At 38.4% G+C, this 12,557-nt stretch overlaps 1 protein-coding gene and 1 long non-coding RNA gene across 2 annotated transcripts in view; one reads left to right on the forward strand and one right to left on the reverse strand.

The window, feature by feature from the left end:
- SP2353 (EGF like, fibronectin type III and laminin G domains protein pikachurin) overlaps positions 1 to 12,557 on the reverse strand; it is a 458,909-nt gene that overhangs the window by 317,505 nt on the left and 128,847 nt on the right. The gene's annotated exons all lie outside the window — the stretch shown is intronic.
- Positions 6,275 to 8,383, forward strand: LOC109036379 (uncharacterized). Its single transcript, XR_002009349.2, has 2 exons — positions 6,275 to 6,495; positions 7,305 to 8,383. It is a non-coding gene; the product is annotated as an uncharacterized lncRNA (long non-coding RNA).

Here is a 12,557-nt window from a genome sequence, read left to right on the forward strand (position 1 = left end):
CATTGGAAAAAGACAAGTTTATGCGGTGATTGGAGTTAGGGCGTTTTTCCTGTGGACGGGAGTAGGATCATTGGAAAAAGACAAGTTTATGCGGTGATTGGAGTTAGGGCGTTTTTCCTGTGGACGGGAGTAGGATCATTGGAAAAAGACAAGTTTATGCGGTGATTGGAGTTAGGGCGTTTTCCCTGTGGACGGGAGTAGGATCATTGGAAAAAGACAAGTTTATGCGGTGATTGGAGTTAGGGCGTTTTTCCTGTGGACGGGAGTAGGATCATTGGAAAAAGACAAGTTTATGCGGTGATTGGAGTTAGGGCGTTTTTCCTGTGGACGGGAGTAGGATCATTGGAAAAAGACAAGTTTATGCGGTGATTGGAGTTAGGGCGTTTTTCCTGTGGACGGGAGTAGGATCATTGGAAAAAGACAAGTTTATGCGGTGATTGGAGTTAGGGCGTTTTTCCTGTGGACGGGAGTAGGATCATTGGAAAAAGACAAGTTTATGCGGTGATTGGAGTTAGGGCGTTTTTCCTGTGGACGGGAGTAGGATCATTGGAAAAAGACAAGTTTATGCGGTGATTGGAGTTAGGGCGTTTTTCCTGTGGACGGGAGTAGGATCATTGGAAAAAGACAAGTTTATGCGGTGATTGGAGTTAGGGCGTTTTTCCTGTGGACGGGAGTAGGATCATTGGAAAAAGACAAGTTTATGCGGTGATTGGAGTTAGGGCGTTTTTCCTGTGGACGGGAGTAGGATCATTGGAAAAAGACAAGTTTATGCGGTGATTGGAGTTAGGGCGTTTTTCCTGTGGACGGGAGTAGGATCATTGGAAAAAGACAAGTTTATGCGGTGATTGGAGTTAGGGCGTTTTTCCTGTGGACGGGAGTAGGATCATTGGAAAAAGACAAGTTTATGCGGTGATTGGAGTTAGGGCGTTTTTCCTGTGGACGGGAGTAGGATCATTGGAAAAAGACAAGTTTATGCGGTGATTGGAGTTAGGGCGTTTTTCCTGTGGACGGGAGTAGGATCATTGGAAAAAGACAAGTTTATGCGGTGATTGGAGTTAGGGCGTTTTTCCTGTGGACGGGAGTAGGATCATTGGAAAAAGACAAGTTTAGCTGCATTGTAATTTGCGTGCGAGGAAGGAGCAAGCCCACCCCCCTCGGCTGCAGCCCGGAGCGCAAAGAAATATAGGGCAGTCGTTAAGGGACTTGAGCAGAGGACCGGCACCGGTTATGCAATATTGTCCCTCGCGTGACGCAAACACAGCACTGCCCTTTTATTCCACCAGCCCTTTGAGCTCCAGTCCAAGACCGCGTCGCCGTGTTATCAAGACAGCTCTCATAAATATTCATATCATGCCAAATTTACCGAACGGAAAAAAAGTGTTTGGGGTTATTATCTAAAATTGCGGTATTACGCCAATGGGCCTGTTGCAAACCTTTGCTAGAGCAAAAATAAGAGTTGTTACTCATAGAACATTTTCCAAAAATCACGATGAGCGCATCGACAAACTTTGAAATGCACTCCATACTTCACAATTTCTGTAAGAAATTTGCGTTTTTTCGAGCTTCCCGCTTCAAAAATGATACCACGGCACAGGTGAGCATTTCGTTAGAGGAGTGATTCCATCCAACCCCTGCTCACAAGGGTACTACGCAATATTCAACATAGCCGACGCCAACCCGCCTAAACATATGTGACAGGACGATGATTCTAACCACCTGATAGCAATCGGCGTGTTTACATTCTCATTTTTCTCGCGTTAATAGATATCCGCCTTGATTGATGCCGCGATCACACGCTGAATTTGGCAGTCAACAGTCAGCGCTCAACAGCTGAAATTTTACTACTTCGAGTTATTTTCATCCAAATGTGTATCAAATCTATTCGAATGATTCAGATAAATCCGACATTATCCGATGGTGTCTGAGAATCGTTCCTGAATTTTGCGCGTGACGCGCAAAATTCAGGCATCGGGCCGATGACTTCCACATTCAAGCCACATTCAGCTCCTACATTCAGCGTGTGATTGCGGCATGACTTCGTGCTCTCCTCAACTTGCGCGCGGAAGCGTCGGCCATGTTGAGCAGGGATTGAATGGAACAACTCCTCAAACGAAATGTCCACCTGTGTCGCAGTATCCTTTTTGAAGCGGGAAGCTTGAGAAAACGCAAATTTCATACGCAGACTGTAAAGTTAGGAGTACACTTCAGAATTTGCCGATGCGCTCACCCTAGTGGGAGTGAACCTCATGCGGCGGGAGGTTCGCAGGTGGTTAACTGTCCGCAGCGGGGACTAACCTCATGCAACCTCAAGCAAGCACCCGTCGCATGGAGTCGCATGGAGTTCACACCCTGTTCCAGGAAAAGCTGCATGAGGTGACGGGTACTACCTCCCGCGAAACCCAGGAACCTCCCGCCAAGCTCCCGCCAAGCTCCCGCAAGCCCTAATCACCTCAAGCAAGGGCCAGCAACCCCATGCAGCCCACTAATTACACTGCCCCTGCACACAGTGGGCAGTTCCAGGTCAAAGGAAGGAGGAGTTGAACTTAAAAATCAAATTTCTTTCTCAAAGAAGAGGAATTTCCTAAAAAATTGAGTCAAAATTACTCTAAAAATTAATGTGGCACTTGAATCATGTTAATCCAAGGATTTCACCCTAAAGCTGGTCTCATTTCTGCGTTTCACACAGCCAGAAGTCAAGAAAATAAACTTCTAAGGCATAAATACATGTAATATACTTATGTCAAAAATCTGATGAGCCGTGAGATGCATGCCATCTTATGGGATCCAGGGCTCATCTGAAAATGGGCATGTGCTTTGGGCTGTTTTTTTTTTTTTTATTATTATTTTTTAAAGTCCTATTTAATTCTCTTTTGACAGTATTTGTCCACTCATAAATCCATATTTTAATTGAGCAAGGAAGTTAAAATTTCTGATGAGTCTTGAAATAAATGTGTTCATATGGAGCCCAGGGCTCATCTTAAAATGAACACGATGCCTTCATAAGAATATGGATCCGTGAGTCAACAAATGATCTCCAAAAGAAGAATAAACAGAATTATTCAATTGTATAAATAACATCATTCCAGCCTTGCGAGTCTGAAATGAGTTTCCTGAGTAAAAAATAAGAAACTTGATTTTTGGCTAGTTCCTCCTTCCAAATCGATCATGTGTTTTCAGTTGTGGGGAGAAAATTGGATAATAACTCAAATGAAAAGCTCCAACAATCTTGTTTTCAATGAGTAAACGTGGGCTCTCCTTTAAAATCAAGTGACCCAAGGCTTACTTCCCTCTCTTCACACAATTAGGCACCAGAGTTCAACATCTTTCATAAAGGTACCTACTCACTGATCATGTGAGTTGATGGAGCTTTGAAAGAAAGTCACGGTCCAAAATTCCCATCACAAATTTCCCTATCTCTTTCAGCATGCCAAGAAATAAATATTACCTGTACCTTTTCCACCCATGAACTTCCAGAAAATTCAAGTCAAAGCAGTAGTTTTCACTTGCTTTCACAGTGAGCAGAAAAATTCCAGGTTCCAGGCACATACTTAATGATCAGCTGGCGATTTTCACAAAATCTGCACCATCACTGGAACTAAAAAATTTACAAATGAAATTTTCACAGTCTACCAGGGTTATACTCATTCACAATCGGTTTTACAAAATTTTTGAATTTTGAAAGATGATGCAATAATTCAAGTTAAACTGAGACTTTTTTTTAGATGCAAGCACTTAATTTAGCTTAGTTAACAATCACAGATAATGCGCTGTTAAGTTATTTTCTCCTCGTGAAATACCCATGAATATGCATGAGGAAACCAGATAAGGACCACATATTCTCATTGATTTTAATTTTCAGCACCTGTTTATTTAGTTGAATTTTTTTCTATGTATTTTGTGGGTCTAATTTGAGCTCAAAAACAAATCAAAACCAAGAGTTGAAAACATGAGAGTCCAAGTCACTTTGAACGGTTCCTTTGTTTTCTCATCAACTCTTCCTTTATTCATGTGACGGCAGACGGAAAAGGCTCCAGGTTGATATGATTCGACTTAGCCTCTCGTAAGATTTTTGATCGCATTGAAAAAACTCTCAGATCCCTCCGCAGCTCACTAGCAGTGCCTGAAGAAGAAACTTTAAAGTGACCAAACTTCTAAAAATGCATAAGTAAGTAATCTCTCATTCTCTCTGTAATTTCATAACATACTGGTAGGTATCAAATCAGTGCACATCATTCTAAATTGCCTCACTTTGAAAGTGCATTACTTCAATGTAATTGAACTGACTTTTGCATGCAAGTAGATTGAGATCAAAGGCTCAGAAAATTCAAAGGGATCCCTCATTGCCATACTCCCTCGATCAGAGCGGATGTTTTTCATTAAAACTGGAGATAATACAATTCATACCTCACACTTCACTCAGCAACAGGGCTTTCCTACTGCGTACCACAAGACCGATCGGCGTCGAAAAATAATACGAACTGAATCTCAAGTCCAATATCACATAGTTAGCACTCATTTTCATCAATTCACGAATAAATCCCTCTAGTTTTTATGAAAGTATTCACATGATGCAACTGTATAAAACTGTACCTACTCTGGTAAACCATAGGGTAAACATTGCGAAGATGTGAGGAATCATAGGTTAGAATACAGAGCTGCCACATCGTTAGAAAAAACATACGAAATTCCATTCGCTTAGCATCTCGTATCGCGATCATTTCGAACGGCAAGGCAACTGCGAGCCAGTGACGTATGATTTGACAGACTCCAGGTTTTTCGCGTATTTGCCAAGTTGAGGAGAAAAAAATGCAAATTTCGCCGTTCATAGGGATTGGTGAAAGTCGATTATTTATTAATCTTGATTATAATTATTGATTATGATCATCATACTTGTGCGAAGAACGCATTTTTCCTCTGAATTTGACGTCGGACGTATTTTTCTTATCGTATAAATGATTAGGAGGGTAAATCTTGAAACATCGCATCGATGATGCGGGATTATGAATTTCGGCCATCGAATTATTATACTTTTCCTTTACCATCGCATTTATTAATTTTTTCCTCTCCCTCTTCTTCTCGAACATGAAAGCAAGTAAAATTTTTTACACTTGTAAATACTTCTCTAAGAAAAAATTCTCGTATCGGTCAATGACTTATCATCTTAATGGGTCGAGGTTTTCGGTTTCCTCCTCAGTAACTTGAGCGACTGGTACTGCAACCTTCTTCCAAACCGCTACAGCGATCCGTATAACCGGAACCAGGAGGTTTTTCCCATCCGGTAGGGCAATATACGATGACTAATGAGTCTGAAGCTGCAGGGGTGTCGAACATTGTTCTTTTCAGGTGTCCTTTGGAGTTATTCCAAAATCACGTAATGCTTCGGGGAATGGATACGGCTAAGGTACTTCTGATATTCCCAGCGCACGGGGACTTTCATCAAAACGTTTCGTAACGATTTTGAGTCATTGAATGTTAAACAACGGAAGTCCCCGTGCTGAAAATTAGGGCTAGGGGTTGCGACGGGGAGGAGGGTGGAGAGGAAAAAATCCTCCAGTTTCATTTCTTGAAGCCTTTGGAACATTGACCGACTGTTGAGTGGCTCAGTAAATTAAACGAAAATAAAGTAAGACATTAAATTGATTTCTCACAGGTTCCTCAAGATATTACTCAAAAGCGTTCTAGAGTTTGGGTGGGGGGGGGGGGGCTATTGGGGGCTAAATGATTTTTCAAATGTTCGTGGCTTTGTTGCGCGGTTTGCAATTTGGACTCGTCACCTTTGGCAAACTAGCACAAGCGCCATGCGACGTCTAAAAAATTTCCGCCGTCATTTTATTTCTTTACAGGCAAATTTTTGTTCCACGACGCTGTGCTAAAATTTCGTTGAATTTTCTTTGTGGTGCCGATATAATTCAGTGAAATTTTCAAACAGATTCAACCAACAATTTTTCTGTAAAAATATAAAATGACGGCGGAAATTTTTCAACGTCGCTTGACTGATTTATCGCACAAGTATGATGATCATAATCAATAATTATAATCAAGATTAATAAATAATCGACTTTCACCAATCCCTATGAACGGCGAAATTTGCATTTTTTTCTCCTCAACTTGGCAAATACGCGAAAAACCTGGAGTCTGTCAAATCATACGTCACTGGCTCGCAGTTGCCTTGCCGTTCGAAATGATCGCGATACGAGATGCTAAGCGAATGGAATTTCGTATGTTTTTTCTAACGATGTGGCAGCTCTGTATTCTAACCTATGATTCCTCACATCTTCGCAATGTTTACCCTATGGTTTACCAGAGTAGGTACAGTTTTATACAGTTGCATCATGTGAATACTTTCATAAAAACTAGAGGGATTTATTCGTGAATTGATGAAAATGAGTGCTAACTATGTGATATTGGACTTGAGATTCAGTTCGTATTATTTTTCGACGCCGATCGGTCTTGTGGTACGCAGTAGGAAAGCCCTGTTGCTGAGTGAAGTGTGAGGTATGAATTGTATTATCTCCAGTTTTAATGAAAAACATCCGCTCTGATCGAGGGAGTATGGCAATGAGGGATCCCTTTGAATTTTCTGAGCCTTTGATCTCAATCTACTTGCATGCAAAAGTCAGTTCAATTACATTGAAGTAATGCACTTTCAAAGTGAGGCAATTTAGAATGATGTGCACTGATTTGATACCTACCAGTATGTTATGGAATTACAGAGAGAATGAGAGATTACTTACTTATGCATTTTTAGAAGTTTGGTCACTTTAAAGTTTCTTCTTCAGGCACTGCTAGTGAGCTGCGGAGGGATCTGAGAGTTTTTTCAATGCGATCAAAAATCTTACGAGAGGCTAAGTCGAATCATATCAACCTGGAGCCTTTTCCGTCTGCCGTCACATGAATGAAGGAAGAGTTGATGAGAAAACAAAGGAACCGTTCAAAGTGACTTGGACTCTCATGTTTTCAACTCTTGGTTTTGATTTGTTTTTGAGCTCAAATTAGACCCACAAAATACATAGAAAAAAATTCAACTAAATAAACAGGTGCTGAAAATTAAAATCAATGAGAATATGTGGTCCTTATCTGGTTTCCTCATGCATATTCATGGGTATTTCACGAGGAGAAAATAACTTAACAGCGCATTATCTGTGATTGTTAACTAAGCTAAATTAAGTGCTTGCATCTAAAAAAAAGTCTCAGTTTAACTTGAATTATTGCATCATCTTTCAAAATTCAAAAATTTTGTAAAACCGATTGTGAATGAGTATAACCCTGGTAGACTGTGAAAATTTCATTTGTAAATTTTTTAGTTCCAGTGATGGTGCAGATTTTGTGAAAATCGCCAGCTGATCATTAAGTATGTGCCTGGAACCTGGAATTTTTCTGCTCACTGTGAAAGCAAGTGAAAACTACTGCTTTGACTTGGAATTTTCTGGAAGTTCATGGGTGGAAAAGGTACAGGTAATATTTATTTCTTGGCATGCTGAAAGAGATAGGGAAATTTGTGATGGGAATTTTGGACCGTGACTTTCTTTCAAAGCTCCATCAACTCACATGATCAGTGAGTAGGTACCTTTATGAAAGATGTTGAACTCTGGTGCCTAATTGTGTGAAGAGAGGGAAGTAAGCCTTGGGTCACTTGATTTTAAAGGAGAGCCCACGTTTACTCATTGAAAACAAGATTGTTGGAGCTTTTCATTTGAGTTATTATCCAATTTTCTCCCCACAACTGAAAACACATGATCGATTTGGAAGGAGGAACTAGCCAAAAATCAAGTTTCTTATTTTTTACTCAGGAAACTCATTTCAGACTCGCAAGGCTGGAATGATGTTATTTATACAATTGAATAATTCTGTTTATTCTTCTTTTGGAGATCATTTGTTGACTCACGGATCCATATTCTTATGAAGGCATCGTGTTCATTTTAAGATGAGCCCTGGGCTCCATATGAACACATTTATTTCAAGACTCATCAGAAATTTTAACTTCCTTGCTCAATTAAAATATGGATTTATGAGTGGACAAATACTGTCAAAAGAGAATTAAATAGGACTTTAAAAAATAATAATAAAAAAAAAAAACAAGCAGAGATATCCAACACAAAGTGTTGATATGGCGCGTCAATAATTCGTACCTTGGATGTTGCACACTTGTCACAATAAAGGAGCCAAAAAATCCTGTCATATCTCTAAGGCACTCAGGTTTGTGATCTAAAACAAATGTGTACACAGTTATTGTAAAAATGAGACGATTTTATTAACATTATATTTATAGACTACATAAAAACTGGACATATATGAGAAAATGATACATTGTTTATTTATAAAAGAATACTGAATGAAAAATTTAAAAGATATAAATTTTAATAAATATTTGTAAAATTTACAAGTTATCAATTTGTTATGAAGTTAAGAATTTGTACTGATAAAAATTGGAGAAGTGTGTCATTAATAATCTATTTCCATTCTAGAGTTGGATGCATTTACATAGACAGCTTCTTGAAATAAGGAAATTTTCGTGTCAAATATTTTGACTCTGCGGCCAATATGCTCTTTCTGAATTATATTAACATTGGCGTTCCATAAAATAAGATTAAGTTTATTATCAGCATAATCTGTAAGTGTTACTGCTCTGCGTTCATATGGTTTCTGATATGTATTTATGCCGGAGGAAGCAGAAAATACTTCAGTAACAGTGCCTTCGACATGAACAATAGTATTTTGGGGAATCAAGTTATTATTAATGTCTTCAAATGCAGCAAAATTGTGAGTGACATCAGGCAAATTGACCTTGTTTTTGCTGACTCGTTCGATTTGTGTTTTCTGGGACGCAATTAATTCATAGGGATGACTTGTTTTATTAAAGAGTGGTGCAGCAGGCTTTACTATTGCCTTCGATATTTGATAACTTTCATTCAATTCTAAAATTGAGGCTAATTTTTCAGCTTGTTCATTGAATCCTGTTAACAGAATGGGCCTGTTGCAAACTTTTGCTAGAGCAGAATGAAGAGTTGTTTCCTATAGATAATGCCTCAAAAATCACGATGAGCGCATCAACAAAGTCTGAAATGCACTCATAAATTCACAATCTGCGTAAGAAATTTGCGTTATTTTGAGCTTCCCGCTTCAAAAACGATACTACTGCACAGGTGAACATTTTGTTAGATGAGTCCCTCCATCGTCGGCAATATTCATCATGGCCGACGCTTGCGCAGTTCCGCGAGTAATTCGAGGAGAGTTCAAGATCAATTAAGGCGGGCGAGGAAAATATAAACGTAAACACGCCGATTGTTATCTGATTTAATCCTGTTCAGATGTTATCTCGTCCCATCACACGTGTTTTGGCGGACTGGCGTCGGCCATGATGAGTATTGCCGCCAATGGAACGGCTCCTCTAACAAAATGTTCACCTGTACCGTAGTATCGTTTTCGAAGCGGGAAGCTCAAAAAACCGCAAATTTCTTAGGCAGATTGTGAAGTTGTGAGTGCATTTCAGACTTTACCGATGCGCTTATCGTGATTTTGGAGGCATTATCTGTAAGAAACAACTCTTAGTTTTGCTCTAGCAAAAGTTTGCAACAGGCCCATTTGGCCAGACATATCTTGAAGGATGGACTTAATTATTAGTCCATTTTTCTGGGGGCTTTTATAGGAAGCAAGACTGGTAAGCGAGACTACTTTACCAATTATAGGCTTTTGATTTTTGTCTGTGTTAATTTGTGTGATCGGCATGTTTACGTCTACTGCAGACTCATCTAATGTTTATGAAACATAATGTACAATATAAAATAAGAAATGAATTTTGAAAATAGTTACATGAAAAAATAAAGATATAGAAATCAATAGGAAAGAAATGTCATTACAGGAATAAAAACCCATGATACTTGCTGATATTTTAACTCTTCAATAATTATAGAGAAACAGAGGAGAGAGCATGTTATTTGAGAATAGTACATAGGTACATTTCATGATTTCTTTGAGCCTGTTTCTGTCCATCAGTGATAAGACACGTAATTACTATTCGTATGATATTGAACATGAATGAAACCAAAAAGGAGGTAACCAGGATAGACGATACTGCCATGCCAAGGAAGAATGTTGTATGAACATTAGGGAGTTGCCTAATTTCCTCCAATAAAATGTTTATTTTTGACGATAATTATCAATATTTTTTCTAGAAATTTGCAGACTTTTATGATGATATTGCAAGCAAAAATACTTGAGAAATTGAAAGAAAAATATTTACAAACTGCCTTGAAATTTAGTGATTTGTCGAAGGAGATTTGGCAATGTCTGGAGGTTCATATGGCGTTTTTCCTTAGCACGGCAGAATAGTGGAGAAAATATTTTGAGGGTGGATTATTTTTGGTCAGGCATATTTTCATTGGTTTGGAAAAGGAGGCTTAATCATTGAACACATCCTCTTAATTTGTGTTAAGGTACAAATAATTAAATGATCTAGACAAGCACATCAGCGATGCACAGTTATGCATAACCACAGTTGATTCATATTTTACATTAATCTATTTCTCTTGAAGCAAAAAGAATATTGTATGTTATATTTTAAAAAAGTAATATTTTGACTGTGAAACTGTAAATATGCGTATTTTGGTTTCAGTGTTTCAAAATTTCTGCAAAAATTTCATATTTTAAAAGGAGACAAAACCAACATCATGGCTTGAAGGTTTCATAGAATATTCTTCATAGAAAAAAGGAAAATCATTGAAATTTTGAAACCATGATGTTCAGTAGTTTTCCAAGTAGAAAATAAAATGTGCCAGGAATTCTGCAACGCTGCAAATGGAGATATGTATTGCTGCAGTTACACCATCAACTTACAAGTGTATATTGTATTCGCATTTAAATTTTTTCTTACCGTTAAAATGCCAGGTACTCTTCTTATTGTTATCTTGTTCATCAACTTCGGAGATGACATCGTCAATATCAGTATCTTCTGGAAATATGATTATAAAAGAAAAATACAGATTACGACGGCAAATAATGATTATTATAATGTAAATGATAACATAGTAGGCAGATAGGTGAGATGTGATTTTACACTCTCAATATTGCTCAGATGCAATTTAGAAAGTATCTTGACTAAATTTTCATGAATTATTGAATGCAGAATTAATTTTGAAAGGATTGAATGCAGCAGAGTTGCAAAAGTGACATATCTATGTTTAAAATTTGAGGTGGGATAATGGCGGCTTCTCAAGAGCAACGAGGTAGGCGATCTTTTGCACCAACGAACAGAAGACTGATGGCGAAAAATAACCAATCAGAACCTCCCAAAAAAAAGAATTTGCCTAAAAACGGAACTTCGTGGTTCTGCGCAGATGTACCAGTCAGACACGACATCTCGAGGTGGAAAAAAACTCGCTGAAAGCGAATTTTAGGAATCAACACAACTTGACGTAGAGACATGATTGGCTAAAAAATACAACGGTTTTTGATACATCGGAAAATCAACCAAAAATCGGAGACTGGGCGAAACGCTCAAGGTCGCAGAGGTATAGGGAATCCCATAGCGAAAGCAACGGAACGATTGTAATATCATGGGGAACTCCGTTCCCATGACAAAATCATAGTACTCACGTTTAAAGGGTTTTCTGCTTCGTCATGTTGAAGTTTAAGCACCTTGCGCTGCGGAGTATTTTTCTCGCTTTGGAAGTTTTTTCTTTTTCTTGGCGCTACTTTACGAACCATCTGCAAAAAAATTATTTAGCTAAGATAAGCATTTCACAAAAAAAAATTTAATTCTCATCTTCAAAGCATTGGGGAAAAATTAGATATGAAGAAAAACTTATGGCTTGTTGATAGAGGATTGAAAAATACAATGTTAAATGCCATCCATTATATTACCTACATGCTGCCGATAACAAATAATGCAGGAGGAGTTTTATTTGGAAAATCATCAAAGGTTTTGGAAGAATCAATTCATATGTCTTACTTAAGAAAATTATTGAATAGATGAAATTAAAATTAAACGGTCACAATGATTCAATACTATGTGATGGTGCGCTGAGCAACTGTGAGACTGACGAGTTGGCCAGTGAACCAGTGAGCTCTGGGCATCGCTACACAACTGGCTTAACCGCAACAACGCAATTGCTGGAATAGCGGCTGGATGTCTACTTTTTTGTCATACTCATGATGGCATCATGCAATTTCGTACTTTTAAGTCGGCTGAGATTAACAATGCATCTAAAACGATACCTCAACAATGGTATTGATCAAGTCTGGTTGTTTACTGTGGTATAATTGATATACAAACCTAGTACTGACATGTATGTTTCGAATAAGTTTCACTTAACCCCATGATAGAAACTTGTATCAAAATTTCCAAAGTATACAGCATGATCCATCACTTAGATTGAAAATAGCCCCAATATTGATATGTTCAGTAATTAGTGACGTAAACCAAATGGGCTTCCTTCCAAGAAGGGGTTACGGGACTTTGGTCTAATTGTCACATTAAATAAATAAGATGATGAAAAATTTTGATTCTTCATTCAAGGTGATATTGCCCGGTGGATTGAAGGTAATGAGAATCACATGTT

This window comes from Bemisia tabaci, chromosome 10 (assembly GCF_918797505.1).
Source record: "Bemisia tabaci chromosome 10, PGI_BMITA_v3".
NCBI classification, from domain to species: Eukaryota; Metazoa; Arthropoda; class Insecta; order Hemiptera; family Aleyrodidae; genus Bemisia; species Bemisia tabaci.